Source organism: Thalassophryne amazonica, chromosome 14 (genome assembly GCF_902500255.1).
Source record: "Thalassophryne amazonica chromosome 14, fThaAma1.1, whole genome shotgun sequence".
In the NCBI taxonomy this organism is placed as follows: Eukaryota; Metazoa; Chordata; class Actinopteri; order Batrachoidiformes; family Batrachoididae; genus Thalassophryne; species Thalassophryne amazonica.
Genome location: NC_047116.1, coordinates 82670166 through 82686739, shown reverse-complemented (window position 1 = coordinate 82686739; position 16574 = coordinate 82670166). Strand labels below are relative to the sequence as shown.

The following is a 16574-nucleotide window of genomic DNA, read 5'->3' as shown; positions in this document are numbered from 1 at the left end:
AAGTTAGCGCTGTCGTTTTCTTCCTCACCCACAGTTAGCATGGTTTCTCCCTCGATGCTAACCGACTCTTCTTCATCACGATCGCCGAGTTGATTACCTTTTGCTTTAGGCATTGTGGTTGGCCTTGTTTTAAAATGGAGCTGTCACTTATAAAAGTGGTCAAATCGAGTTTTAACGGGCAATATAACTGTCGGGAGCACACGCTTATGCTGCCGCCATGTTGCAAGGCTTGACCGGAAGACCAGACCCCCCACCTTTCTAAGCATTTTTCTTTATTTGCCTCTCACATACTTGGAAAAGCTCCTCGCCATGTAACCATGTCCTTTAGGTCCTTCAGACTTTTTTCAGTAAAATGGTTCTTGGGAGCATGAGCATGACTAAAACCTTTCAGCTCCGCCCCCCCCTTTTTAAGCATTTTTCTTATACTCAACAAAAATATAAACGCAACACTTTTGGTTTTGCTCCCATTTTGTATGAGATGAACTCAAAGATCTAAAACTTTTTCCACATACACAATATCACCATTTCCCTCAAATATTGTTCACAAACCAGTTGAAATCTGTGATAGTGAGCACTTCTCCTTTGCTGAGATAATCCATCCCACCTCACAGGTGTGCCATACCAAGATGCTGATTAGACACCATGATTAGTGCACAGGTGTGCCTTAGACTGTCCACAATAAAAGGCCACTCTGAAAGGTGCAGTTTTGTTTTATTGGGGGGGGATACCAGTCAGTATCTGGTGTGACCACCATTTGCCTCATGCAGTGCAACACATCTCCTTCGCATCATCCATGAAGAGAACACCTCTCCAGTGTGCCAAACGCCAGCAAATGTGAGCATTTGCCCACTCAAGTCGGTTACGACGACGAACTGGAGTCAGGTCGAGACCCCGATGAGGACGACGAGCATGCAGATGAGCTTCCCTGAGACGGTTTCTGACAGTTTGTGCAGATATTCTTTGGTTATGCAAACCGATTGTTTCAGCAGCTGTCCGAGTGGCTGGTCTCAGATGATCTTGGAGGTGAACATGCTGGATGTGGAGGTCCTGGGCTGGTGTGGTTACACATGGTCTGCGGTTGTGAGGCTGGTTGGATGTACTGCCAAATTCTCTGAAACGACTTTGGAGATGGCTTATGGTAGAGACATGAACATTCAATACATGAGCAACAGCTCTGGTTGACATTCCTGCTGTCAGCATGCCACCTGCATGCTTCCTCAAATCTTGCGACATCTGTGACATTGTGCTGTGTGATAAAACTGCACCTTTCAGAGTGGCCTTTTATTGTGGGCAGTCTAAGGCACACCTGTGCACTAATCATGGTGTCTAATCAGCATCTTGGTATGGCACACCTGTGAGGTGGGATGGATTATCTCAGCAAAGGAGAAGTGCTCACTATCACAGATTTAGACTGGTTTGTGAACAATATTTGAGGGAAATGGTGATATTGTGTATGTGTAAAAAGTTTTAGATCTTTGAGTTCATCTCATACAAAATGGGAGCAAAACCAAAAGTGTTGCGTTTATATTTTTGTTGCGTATATTTTGCCTTTCAGCTTCTGGAGGGGCTCTGCCCCCCCCATACTCTACCTTTTTAAGCAGTTTTTTTTTCTTTTTTTGCTTTTCAGCTGACCCCCTAATTACAGCCCTCTTAACCCCCTGCCACTTTAAGCATTTTTTTTAATGTAGATGTAAATTAATATTCAAAGTTTTCAGCTAGTTGACAGTAAGGCTGTACAATATGGCCAAATGATCACATCTCAATATTGTCATATAAATTGTCATGAAAATGTTACTTATAGACATGCTGTCCATATTCTTGAGCTGCTTGGGATAAAAAAGCTTTTCAACCAACCATCCCTGGTTCTCAAGACCAGTCACCTAAGTGGCTCTACTCTCTCTTTTTTTTTTTTTTTTAAGATATTTCGGTGTACCTTCGTAAACACTAGTACAGTTCCACCTTAGATATGGAACGTATAATAGAAGATTTACCTTACTGAATTTTCATATCAATATGATATATGATGACTATCATTTGACACAAAGTGCAGCAACAGTGAAAATTAAACATTCTTAAACAAAACAGTAATAATACCACACTCATTTTGCACTCATCATAAGGTTTGGATACTGTGCCCTCCAACAGTACTTGAACACTTGGTATTTCACACATTTTAATTTGTTTATGCCATTTTAAATACAAGACATACAAAAAATAAAGACTAAATATTTATAAAATTATCTTCCTCAAACTCAAACTGAAAGCAAGTCTCTAAAACTTGATAAAACCTGTAAATAATAAGTTTTATTGCCAGTTTTCTTCAGACAAGTCAGGGGATGGAAACATGAACATTTTCAAGTCACTGAATATGTCTTCAACTTTATTTACTTCAGTTATGAAGAAATACAAACGTCTCTTTCACCAGAACATCAACTCTAAGCTTTCATCTCAAATGTACTTTCTGTCAAATTGTAACTGAACTTTCAGGTTTTCTTTTTAAGAAAATCCTCCTCTACACCACTTCATCAGGAAGCTGGATTTTAGATTTTTAATTAATTTATATCAAGTTGTAAAGATTTGCTTTCAGTTTGAGTTAAGGAACATAATTTTAGAAAAAAATTATTTGAAATGGAATAAATAAATAAAAATGTGTGAAAATACCAAGTGGTCCAATACTTTTGAGGGCAACTGAGAAACACTGAGGAGCAGCATCTTACATCTCATATATAGTGCAGCAGATAAGAGAATATTTAGAGTGGAATCCTACAAACGGTGATACAAACATCAAATTCGGCACAAATCCATAGACATGAACTCTTAAAAAAACTGATTGGCCACTTGACTTTTCAATAGGCAGCCAGGTAGGGGTCAACTGAAGAAATACACAGGGGTCAAAACTCGAAATTAAAAGATGCTCCAATCATATAGAAACCTACACCACATTATTTGCCTGATCATAAAGATTCCAAAAAAGGTATAGTTTGGACAATCTGTGACTGAATGTTATGGAGTTATGAGGTGAAAGCAGGAAGACTGGTGACAAAGGTCAGTTTCAGTTTGTACATGGGTCAAAAGTAAAAGTTGGTCCATTAATTTTGCTCCAGCTGTATTTGTTCTGAATTTGATGCTTGTATCACCATTTGAAGGATTGTTTCAGTTATTTGCTGCATAATAAGCCAACAACAATAAGCCACCTGAATTAAAGGAGAAATGCTGCTTTTAACAACCTGAACCTTATTTTTAGCATAAAATACAGTTGTTTACTCACCAATATAAGTTTGGTGTGATTAGAAGTCCTTCGTTCAAATGACGTGTTCAGTTCAAATCTGGAGCAAACATTTTTCTTCTTCTACTATGGTGGATTAGAACTTTTTGTGGTACACAGCACAAACTACTGGACAGGAGGAACCTAGCAGTCAATGTGACTCACTGATTTGAAAATGCAGCTCTTTCAACCACTGTTTGAGTGTGAGCTTGCCATTGAGTTCCCGCGAGATTCCATGGGATTTCGTCTGTCAATCCAGGAAGTGTTTGACATTTGAACATTTCCTGTTTTACTGTGGATTTGAAATTTGGCACTTCCTGTTTTGGACGGCCTGTACCTTGAGTGAGCTTCGCGCTGCTGCGCGACGCTTCGCTCATATAAAGTCATTAAAATGCGCTGTCATATAAAATTTTACATGCTCAGAAATATTTGGACACTGAAAAAACATGTTCTATTAGTGCCTTGGAGTTTAAAAACAAAGAATATGTGAAGACTTGTAAGCTTTCATTTGAGAAAAATCTACATCAAATCTCACAAAAACTGGAAATTACAGGAGTTTGGGGGAACATGTTTTGTTCCGTTTATCGAGGTCCTACGTTTTACGTCTCAGTGTGTCACGGTGTGGACTAGAAACCCTCTAGTCATGTTGTTAGTTCAACATTACCACCTGTTGGCAGGTTCTGTGCAAAACCCCTATATAAATAAAGAAATAAAAATAGAGGTGGTACACGTGGTGGTTTGTTTGGATGAAGCCACAAAATCAAGACTATTAAAATGAACATGGATTCAGCACCAACAAAAGCACTGAGAGAAAGCTTAGAAAATAAACAAATAAAATATATGGTCGAGATAAAAGGAGCTTCCTGTGACTCACCTTGTAGAAGAAAGGATGACCCGCCGTGTCGAAAATATTCACTTTGATTTCTCTGTTGCGAACCTGAACTCTGACACCCCCCCCCCCAAACACACACACACACACACACACACACACACACACACACACACACACACACACACACACACACACACACACACACACACACACACACACACACAGCTGCAAACAAGAAAACATCTGAGGTCCAAGTGTGCTTGTGTAAAGTTAAAAACAGATTGTTTGAAACCTTTGACCATGTGACCAGCTCCCACTGTTGTCATTAATTGTTGTAACCAGGTCTATGGAAGTAAATCTGTGCCATCAGAATTTGAATTTTGAAGGTTGAATGTTTGTAGCATCAAAATCAGAGTTTGAAGTTGAATTTCTAAGGTTGACTTTGTTTAGCATCAAAATATTCAGCCTCAAAAACATCAAGCTAAACAACATCACATCACAGACTTACTTCCATACATAAACGTTGATGATTGAGGGATCGATTGCTTCTCCCTGCTTTTCTATTTTTTGAGGATGAATTTTTTGAGGGTGAATTTTGTTTTTAGGTTAAATTTTTTTTTTTAGGTTGAATTTTTTGAGGTTGAATTATTTAGGTTGAATTTTTTTGAAGTTGAATTTTTTTAGGCTGAATTTTTTTTTTTTTTTTTTTAGGTTGAAGTTTTTGAGGCTGAATAATTTGATACTAAACAAATTCAACCTTAGAAATTCAACTTCAAACTCTGATTTTAATGCTAAAAATATTCAACCTTAAAAATTCAAATTCAAACTCTGATGGCACAGATTTACTTCCATACAGGTCTATTTCTAACCCCCCAAAGTCATTCACTGACATGTTGTCTCAGGGAGGCAGCGCAACAGCACAGATGGCAAAAAAGGCATATGTCAGGTGCCTGGAGAGCAAAGTGGTTGAGCTGGAAAACAAGGTGGGGATGATGTAAAACCAAAACCAGGTGCTGATGGAGGAACTCAAAGCCCTGAAAGAATCTAAAGTTTTTTTTAATTAATTTGTTAATTTTTGATTATCTGCTTTTGTCTTTGTTTACTTGCCTTGACACATGAAAAAAAAAAACCCTTGGAAAAAAAAAAATTGAAAATGCACTTTTTTAGCACTGTAGTAAAAACAGCCGTTTATGTGAACAGCTTGATTTGAATGCAGACAGGTGCTTTAATTACAGACTGAAATTAGACTGGGACCGATACTTCTTTCATATTTAAGCTTCATAGATCCAAAGGATCCAAAAGACCTAGGATAGAATTTCGCCAACCATTGCACGTGACAACAAAATACTTTATTATCACAATCAACATTTTTGTTTAAAAAATATCACTCAACACAACTAGGGCTGACAAACCACAATACAACAAAATTAACACACCACAACAAAACTGGCTGGCGCCGCTGAGCCACGTGATGTCACAACAACAAAAGACCAGAGGGGGGAGGGTGCGCTGCTCCGTGTTGTGTGACACAGCGCAGCGCTATCCTTACAGACACAGAGTACACCTTGATGAATCTGCGTGCGCAGCAGTCAGTGTGTGCGGGAGAGGAAAAAAGCTTGAGTATCGATCTTTTAACATGAGGATCGTTCAATATCAATACCAGCGATGGTATCGATATTAGGATTGATCCGCCCACCTCTATTGGCTACAATCAGTGATGAATGTCAGGGCGCAGTGGTACAGCGGAGTCAGGGACTGTAGACAACTGGATGACGCACACCTGTACACGACATTGCCATAGTCCAATAAGAGCAGGAAGGTAGCAGTTATCAGGAGCTTCCAAGCACTTAAGGAGAAGCATGACTTGTTTCTGTAAAGGATGCCTGGCTTCACCCTTAATTTTGAGATCAGATGTTTAAAATGAACTTTAAAAGAGAGCTCCGTGTCAATAGTTAATGTTAATCCCAAATACTTGTAGCTGCTGATGAGCTGAAGAACATTACCTTGTGTAGTTTTGATTGATGATATGTTCTCCAAGGAAACAGGTGATTTTGAGGAAAACATTATTTTGGACTTTTCTGCATTCAAGACTAGTTTGTATTTCTCCAGACAGTTCTGCACCACACCAAAAGTGGACTGCAAGAATTCAAATGCCTGTGTCACTGAGTTTGAGCAGCAATAGATTACTGTGTCATCAGCATAAAGATGGTAGAAGGCATTTGATTGGTTTGTACACAGGTCAGTAGTATAAAGTGGGAACAAGATGGGTCCCAAGACTGTGCCAACTTACGGGTTATCTGCTTTAAGCTGCGAGTTTGTGAGTTATACCACAGAGTCAGGCACTTCTGATTTAAAGCTCTCTTTTTCAGAGGAGCTACAGCATCCAAAGTTGTCTTCAATGAGGATGTAAAACTATTGACGAGATACTCTATCTCACTTACAGAGTTTAGGTAGCTACTCTGCACTGTGTTGGTATATGGCATTAGAGAACATAAAGAAGGAATCATATCCTTAAACCTAGTTACAGCGCTTTCTGAAAGACTTCTACTGTAATGAAACTTATTCCCCACTGCTGGGTAGTCCATCCGAGTAAATGTAAATGTTATTAAGAAATGATCAGACAGAAGGGAGTTTTCAGGGAATACAGTTAAGTCTTCAATTTCCATACCATAAGTCAGAACAAGATCTAAGATATGATTAAAGTGGTGGGTGGACTCATTTATATTTTGAGCAAAGCCAGTTGAGTCTAATAATAGATTAAATGCAGTGTTGAGGCTGTCATTCTCAGCATCTGTGTGGATGTTAAAATCGCCCACTATAATTATCTTATCTGAGCTAAGCACTAAGTCAGACAAAAGTTCTGAAAATTCACAGAGAAACTCACAGTAACGACCAGGAGGACGATAGATAATAACAAATAAAACTGGTTTTTGGGACTTCCAATTTGGATGGACAAGACTAAGAGTCAAACTTTCAAATGAATTAAAGCTCTGTCTGGGTTTTTGATTAATTAATAAGCTGGAATGGAAGATTGCTGCCAATCCTCCGCCTCGGCCCGTGCTACGAGCATTCTGACAGTTAGTGTGACTCGGGGGTGTTGACTCATTTAAACTAACATATTCATCCTGCTGTAACCAGGTTTCTGTAAGGCAGAATAAATCAATATGTTGATCAATTATTATATCATTTACTAACAGGGACTTAGAAGAGAGAGACCTAATGTTTAATAGACCACATTTAACTGTTTTAGTCTGTGGTGCAGTTGAAGGTGCTATATTGTTTTTTCTTTTTGAATTTTTATGCTTAAATAGATTTTTTCTGGTTATTGGTGGTCTGGGAGCAGGCACCGTCTCTACGGGGATTGGGTAATGAGGGGATGGCAGGGGGAGAGAAGCTAGGTGAAGAAGTTAGGTGGATTGGAATCTTTAAAATTGTCCATAGGTGTGTGTGTGTGGGAGTGTCTGTGTTTGTTTGTCTATTTGTGGCCCTGCGAGAGACTGGCGTCCTGTCCTGGGTGTACCCCGCCTCGCGCTATATGACTGCTGGGATAGGCTCTAGCCCCCTGCCACCCTTAATTGGACTAAGCGGTAGAAGATGAATGAATCTTACAGTTACAAGGAGGCGCTGTGTTAGATTAGATAGAACTTTATTGATCCCTTGGGAAGACTTCCTCAGGGAAACAGGTTCCAGCAGCATTGTATAGGGGTAAGAAGGGTAAGAAGCACACAGAGTATCAAACGTGAAAGTAAAAAGAAAAACAGTTTACAAATATAAACACAATATAATTACCAGACATTTTTTTATTTATTTAATCTGTTGTGGCTGGCGTGCCTGGCTGGCTTTTGTTTGTCTTCTGTTTCTGTCTTTTGGTTTTCCTTTCAGGTGGTACACGTTTAGGACTGAGTGGCTGTGTGGCTGAGTTATCAGGACCTCACCCTGATCACCTGAGGCTCGTCAGGACTCACAGCTGTGGTGCATCTACATGGATTGGAGCATGGTGGTATTTAAGTCTGGAGTACACAGTGTGTATTTGCCAGAGACTCGACCTTGTGACCAGACGGGTGAGATCGTCGTCTCGAGAGCCATCTCATCATCAGTGGATGCAGAGAACATCCAGGTTTGATGCATGGTCTGTGAAAGAGGAGGGGGTGAGGTCTCACACTCGTCAGCACACTTCCTGAGGTACGTTAGGTTTTGTGACTAACATTTATACAGTCAGTAAATGTGGTGTCCCTCACACCTTATTATATTGAGCTGTTATGTTAGTCGTTTAATCAGCTTCCACTGCAGTTGAGTTATGTGAACAGGGTGTTCCATGCCTGCAGGGTGGGAAGCTGATTAGTAATTAAGCCAGGAAGTGTTTGCTGTTTGTACACCTTTGAGTGGTCTCTCTGTGTGTGGAGTGTGGACTCACATGATGGTTTCTTCTTTCACAGACTCGGTTTGTCGCGGCCACCTGGGGGGTGTCGGTGGGGTCCTTGGGTCCGAACTGGTTCTGGCTCTGGACCGTTAGTGCTGCTGGGAGTGCACCGCTTTCCACCACGCCAGACCGCGCACTTATTTGTTATATCTTTTATCACATCACTGTTATGTAATTAAATTCAGTTATCCTTTGTACCGTGCTCTGCTTATTTTATACTGGGTCCTTCAAATGCTGGTCGGTTCTCCGGGCTGCGTCCGACACATAACATAATCTTTATTTAACCAGGTTAGTCCCATTGAGATCGGGACCTCTTTTGCAAGGGAGACCTGGCCAAGTTTCCAATTCACCTATCCTGCATGTCTTTAAATGTGAGAGTACATGCAAACTCCACACAGAAAGGCCACAGGTGGGAATCGAACCCATGACCTTCTTGTTGTGAGGCGACAGTGCTAACCACTAATCCACCGTGCCGACATACTGATCAATACTGGTTTACTGGCTACTACTTGTACTGTTCATCTCTGTAGATAGGAGGGTTGGTGCCAACTATTTCAGGTGGATCAGCCGCATGCAGGTCTTTGAAAAAGGAGTGAAACATCCTGAAAATGAAATGTTTGTTTCAGAAAGCAACTTACTGTTTCAAAATGTTCCAAACAATAAATAAAATGCCTGCTTTAGAAAATGACTCCTTATTTCAAAATACTCTAAAACACTAACTGGAACCCCTGTTACAGAAAATGACTGTTTCAAAATGCTTGAAACACTTAATGACACACTTGCTTAAAAAAGACAGTCTTACTGGACCCTCTACAATTTGCATACTGCGAGGACAGGTCAACCGATGATGCCGTAGTCCAGACACACAATGCCCAATGCTCAATACCATTGCTCCCTCGATACTGAACAGGAAACGACAGGACCTGGGACTGTCAGCTGGATCCTCAGCTTCCTGTCGAACAGACACCAGGCGGTCAGACTGGGTGGCATCACCTCACCCTCCGTCGCATTGAGCACTCCTCAGGGATGTGTACTGAGTCCTCACTTGTACTCACTCTACACCTACGAGTCGTAGGTGTAGAGTGAGTACAAAAGAGGACTCTAGATTTGTAGATTCTAAAGTCAGTTTTAAGCAGAAATGAGGTGAAAATCCGTGACACTTGGAAATGTCCGATGCGTAGTGAATGAATCAGCTAGCAGCTCGTGTACCCACAGCGCTCTGAAGGCTTCCCCCGTCTTTTATGATGAAATAATGCTGAATTTATGTGGAAATGATTGTTGTACAAAAGCTTCAGATATCTGTTGCTGAGATAGATGATGAGTGAACAAATTTTCATTGAGAGGGAATGCTCAACATATTAAAAAATAAAGGTGTAGTCCCATTTCATTTTTCTTTCATTTTTTTAACTATTTAAGTCATAAACGGGATTTATTTGGCACCACTGTAATTTTATTTCTTCATATTAAAATAAAGGATTCACAGTTTTATATTTCCAACAAGATCATATTAAGGGCCCCTTCACACAAAGCACGATTGAGACAGAATGGCGCATGAAGGAGGAGTCAAATGGGACTCCTGAAAAATTGGAGCCACCTCAAACGCCTCGTACAGCTGTCACTGCAACCATTCACACACACCAGCAGCCAAAAGACCGAGTGCCCTGCAAGTGCTCATTCGATCCCCCTCTCGGCAGGTGTCAAACATCCAACACTGTTCGCTGGACACTTAGAAAAGGTGGGGCTATTTGCACTCTTGGTACGAGAGTAGACAGCAGTCGACCACATTTTGAGCTGTTTGTGAAAATCGTCTAAGTGTCCCACGAGTGTGGCATCACCAAGCAACATACATGGGTGTGGCTGTGGTGACCCCCCCCTGGGCCCCCAACACATGTGGCGTGCAGTGGGGGAGGCACACTTGCATGACATGCTGATATTTATTTACAGACAAGATCACATGGGGATTGGCCAGCCATGTCTGAGTGCACACAGCATGGCAAGGCACCTCTCAGCTGATCTCCGACTATCACTCACTGACAGCCGGAAATGATGCTCAGTGCGCACGACATGTTACATTAAAAACAGAGAACAGAGCCAATACAAGTATATCAATAAATACTACAATAACTACACAATTACATAACAAATAACTAAAATAATTAATCACAGAAACAGAGAGTGACACTTTGTTCTGTGCGCTGAATGAACAGGTGGGCGTGTCTGCGAACAGCAGCAGCTACTGAGATTTCTGGACCCGCGATGACATGACCTTACAACTCTACGTCGTGAAGCACATGCATGTGCCTGCTGTCCTCACGTGAAATATACATAAAAACATACATCACCTTTGCCACAGGCTGGAGCGGCCAGTCAGCACGCACACCGGCAGACTGCTCCGTGAGAAAAGGACCATCTGATCATGTGAACACAGCTGGCGATCTGAATGTCATGTCACCCACGTGAGCTATGGTCCACATGATGCGGCGTCTGTCTCTCCTTCGGCACCCCTTGCTGGACACACAGGTGGGGCCAGCTGGACACACAGGGCCAGCAGATGTGGACATGATAAGAGCGCACTGCTTCATTCATGTCATTTCATGACTTGATGTCTATGACCATAGGTCATCTACAGAGGAACAGAAGAATCATCCTTGTATTATCCACTCAATAAGAGGGATTCAATAAATTACTGTGTTTTTTATGGTGTGCGGTTTTTATTTTTTTCCTCCACAGCAGCGGCGCGATGTGGTGCCATGCACTGTGTTCGTGTATGTGCACAAGCGTGCACAAAACCATCGGTGCTGTATCGTGCACACCTGTCCAACCATGTGTCCCTCCCAACAACAGGTGGAATGTTTCGCGGTTCCCCATTTCGTTTTTTTGTTTGCGGATTTTCTTCCGGTTTCTGCTTCTGTCACCCAACATCATGTTATGTGTGAATGACCCTAAGCCTTATCTGGAAACTATTTAGGATTTAGACCCACAAGGGTTAAAATAAAGTGACAAGGCACCATGACAGCTTCTGTGGTGACATCATAGACCACATGGCGGGGCTTTTCTAACAATCAGACAGCAAACGTGATCAGCATCAGCAACACAGAGCTGAACAAATGCTGTCGACCTTCACTTGTGACTAAAAGTGCCAGAAAAAAAAAGATAAAACTTCAGGAGAAAGAAAGCAATGAACAAAGATAGAAAACATCCTCTTTGTGTCATTTCCTCCTTCAAGTTGTCTGTAAGACCTCGATGGATCACATTCACTATATTTGCCATGAAATCCTCTCTAAATAAACACCAAAAATAAAATTATCTGTAATTTTGTGATCTACCACAGAAATAAATGCCCTTTATAACCAAATGCCAACATGAAGCAAATTTTGTCAATTTTGTGTAAAACTGAAAGTCACCAAACCTCTGAATACAGTTACAGTATTTCTCACAGTATTTGGAATTTTAAAAATGTAAATGGATTTAGATGTAAAAGCAAATGTTTTTGTCAATGTTACAGGTCAACTTGAAAAGTTTACATCATCATTTTATAAGTTAAATTATATCATTTTGTTGCAAATAAATTGGCAAGAGATGAATCTTTTCTCATTCAAAATTCTTTTTAATTCTAGTATATAATTCCAGTTTACACAAAGTAAGCCTGCGTCCTGTGAACGCAATGCCCGGGCCGGTACGTAGGGTTTAAGTAGATCAGCCAAATAGGACAGTTCCAGTCCGTGAACAATTTTATAGGCCAGTAGCAGGACCTTAAACTCGTTGGAGTCCATATTTCTGCTGTCGGGAAAAACACCTGATCTTAAAACATCTGTAAAATAATAACCTTCACAATTTACGTCGATATTTTGATGAATTTTGTTAGCGAAACAGTGTAATTTTTCATAACTGTAAGTTGTGCTTGTCAGGAGAAATTTCTGTCCATCCTTCCATACCCTCCTGACTACCTTCCTGGTTCATAATGGAAAATTTTACACATTAATACTGGGAGGTCAAAGGTCTGCCTGCCAAAAAAATCATGCATTTCTGACATTCATAAATAACTTTTTTTTTTTTTTTGTAAATACTGAATTTTAGGTTTCAAGTAGGAATTGTACATAAACCCCAAAATGCACACATCACCCACTAGATGGTGACAAAAGCTGCTCAAATGTGCGGTAAGGACTGTTTATTCATTTGAGAAGTTAACGTTTGGCAAAAATACAATGGGCTGACAGCTGAAAATCAACATACAGTTGTGTCCCTGCCCTTTTTACTTGTTTATTTTTTCAAAGTAAAATTTCTCATAACCTTATGTGATCACTGCTAAGGTCACCGAGGTCATGAAAAAGTGAACTTTTCCCTTTTTGAGCAACACGCTACACATCCAAAGAAACATTTTACAGGTTTCAGGGTACATATGTTAATTTTATTTATTTATTTTTGTTTTAAAAAGAGAAATTTTACTAAAATTGACAAATCAGGAGTTTGGAGGAAAATTCTGCCAGTTGTTGAGCAGAAATTTTGGGAAATAGCAAATTTTAAAGAGCACACTAACAATGTGAGAACAAAAATTTGTCACTCCAAAGTAAGAAATGACAAAGTTAAATTTATGATAACAGAAGACAGAAGGTGATACTAAGCTCACCCGGGAAGTAAATGTAACGCCCAGTCACATGAGTAGTCAGGTTGGTAGTTTGACTCACACGCTGACAGTAAACAAGGTGTACATCTCTTTAAGATCCAATATATTACAGTCAAGACACTTCATCTGAACCATCTCAGTCCATCCAGCTGGAAACGGTCACCTGCTTTTGCCTGGAAAGTGACCTGCATCAGACAGGCGTCCCGTCCAGGGTGAGTTATGAAATCCAGAGATAAGTACAGCCACCAGCCGACCTTATGACCTTCATAGGACTTCTTTGATATTACAGCAGTTTAGTTATGAATCTCTGATGTCGTCACCAAAGGACAGTTTGTAGACGAGGACAGTTGGCAGGTTTGGCCACATGTACAATATAAAAGTTGTTGAGTATCATTAATATCAAACATGCATTATACACTCAACAAAAATATAAATGCAACACTATTGGTTTTGCTCCCATTTTGTATGAGATGAACTCAAAGATCTAAAACTTTTTCCACATACACAATATCACCATTTCCCTCAAATATTGTTCACAAACCAGTCTAAATCTGTGATACTGAGCACTTCTCCTTTGCTGAGATAATCCATCCCATCTCACAGGTGTGCCATATCAAGATGCTGATTAGACACCATGATTAGTGCACAGGTGTGCCTTAGACTGTCCACAAGAAAAGGCCACTCTGAAAGGTACAGTTTTATCACACAGCACAATGCCACAGATGTCGCAAGATTTGAGGGAGCGTGCAATTGGCATGCTGACAGCAGGAATGTCAACCAGAGCTGTTGCTCGTGTATTGAATGTGCATTTCTCTACCATAAGCCGTCTCCAAAGGCGTTTCAGAGAATTTAGCAGTACATCCAACCAGCCTCACAACCGCAGACCACGTGTAACCACACCAGCCCAGGACCTCCACATCCAGCATGTTCACCTCCAAGATTGTCTGAGACCAGCCACTCGGACAGCTGCTGAACCAATCGGTTTGCATAACCAAAGAATTTCTGCACAAACTGTCAGAAACCGTCTCAGGGAAGCTCATCTGCATACTCGTCATCCTCGTCGGGGTCTCGACCTGACTCCAGGTCGTCGTCGTAACCGAATGAGTGGGCAAATGCTCACATTCGCTGGTGTTTGGCATGTTGGAGAGGTGTTCTCTTCATGGATGAATCCCGGTTCACACTGTCCAGGGCAGATGGCAGACAGCGTGTGTGGCGTCGTGTGGGTGAGCGGTTCTCTGATGTCAGTGTTGTGGATCGAGTGGCCCATGGTGGCGTTGGGGTTATGGTATGGGCAGGCGTCTGTTATGGACGAAGAACACAGGTGCATTTTATTGATGGCATTTTGAATGCACAGAGATACCGTGACGAGATCCTGAGGCCCATTGTTGTGCCATACATCCAAGAACATCACCTCATGTTGCAGCAGGATAATGCACGGCCCCATGTTGCAAGGATCTGTACACAATTCTTGGAGGCTGAAAATGTCCCAGTTTTTGCATGGCCAGCATACTCACCGGACATGTCACCCATTGAGCATGTTTGGGATGCTCTGGACCAGCGTATACGACAGCGTGTACCAGTTCCTGCCAATATCCAGCAACTTCGCACAGCCATTGAAGAGGAGTGGACCAACATTCCACAGGCCACAATTGACAACCTGATCAACTCTATGCGAAGGAGATGTGTTGCACTGCATGAGGCAAATGGTGGTCACACCAGATACTGACTGGTATCCCCCCCAATAAAACAAAACTGCACCTTTCAGAGTGGCCTTTTATTGTGGGCAGTCTAAGGCACACCTGTGCACTAATCATGGTGTCTAATCAGCATCTTGGTATGGCACACCTGTGAGGTGGGATGGATTATCTCAGCAAAGGAGAAGTGCTCACTATCACAGATTTAGACTGGTTTGTGAACAATATTTGAGGGAAATGGTGATATTGTGTATGTGGAAAAAGTTTTAGATCTTTCAGTTCATCTCATACAAAATGGGAGCAAAACCAAAAGTGTTGCGTTTATATTTTTGTTGAGTGTAGAATACAACTTTAATTTCTAGTTATTTGGCAACCAAGTTTCAGAAATACGTATATCGATGTCTGGAAAAAAAATTTGAACGACATCTTTATGATTAAATTAAATCCTTTTCAAGTCTTTGTAACATTACTGTGTGGACCTGAAGCTGCTCTGACTGACAGTTAGCAGCTAGCACTGTGAGCGAAATCAAGGTTAAGTGTTGACCTTTGACCCCAATGGCATCAGCATGCCCATGCCTGTGCTCATATGGAAAAAAATGAGGATTGCGGTAAACAAAAATAATAATCTGAATAACATCAGAACGGCAAAGAAAAATAAATAGTTTACATGAAATAAATGTCATAATCAATAAATAAGTAAATAAAGGCTTTAAATACGAGTGTCTTCGCAGTCTGTGTCTGAGAAGAGGTCCAGCAGTGTTATTTGTTTTTCAGCAGCGATGTATGGGCATTGACCACCACTTTAAAGGCGTCTTCGCTGCCGGGGGAAACGCATTTGTCCGGGTGCAGCATCACCGCCAGCTTCCTTTACGCCTTATTCACTTCCTCCCTGCAAACAGAGAAGCAGAACTCAGCACGAGAGCATCCGAAACCGCTGTTTTGGACAGACTCCTGCATGCGTGAATGAAGCACAGACACAACGGGACCAGAAACCAGGAAATCTGCTTCTGAGGAAAACTCCGGAGTGGGTTCTTATTGATGAGAAAAAAACAAAAACAAAACAGTAGCACAGCAGGGCATTACAACAAATCCCCTCCTGACCTTTGACCTGACCGACTCACCGTGTGGCACCGGGTTTGACACTGAGCATATCCCAGGAGTCCTTGCTGTTGCGGATACGTCTGATGGTGTCAGCCTGCTCCTTGGTGAAGCTGACGCTGACCTCTAACACGGGGTGCTTCCCGACGTTCTCACAAATATCTGTGATGGAGGAGAAGAACGACTAAAGAGAGAGAGAGAGAGAGAGAGAGACATAAAATCACTGTAAGCAGTTTTGCCTCTGAGTGGCATCAAAATACATTTCTCATATTTATTAATTATTCTGAATTGTTTACATTTGTTGTGTAGCATTTAATAATAAAGTATGTTTTGTAATATTTTATATCAGTTGTACAATTTTTACACATCAATTGCACAACCTCATTTTAGAGTTTGACACAGTTTTTTATATTTATGTTGAAATTGTTTTTTTTTTTTTTTTTTTACTGATGAGACAAAGCAAAGATATGTCAGCATGATTTAATTGATTTATTCAACTTTTTCTTGCTGCTCTGTGTTTGTTTTCCACTAATATTACTTTACTGACTTCAGTGACCTTTAACCAAGAGAAGATGTAACGGGGCTGATGGGAAATGAGGTTTTAATATGGAGAACTCCACTTTAATGATTTCATATTTTGA

General features: G+C 41.0%; 1 pseudogene; it reads right to left on the bottom strand.

The window, feature by feature from the left end:
- Positions 1-15594: 15594 nt before the first annotated feature.
- The window catches only part of LOC117524307, a 31735-nt pseudogene continuing 30755 nt past the window's right edge, over positions 15595-16574 (bottom strand).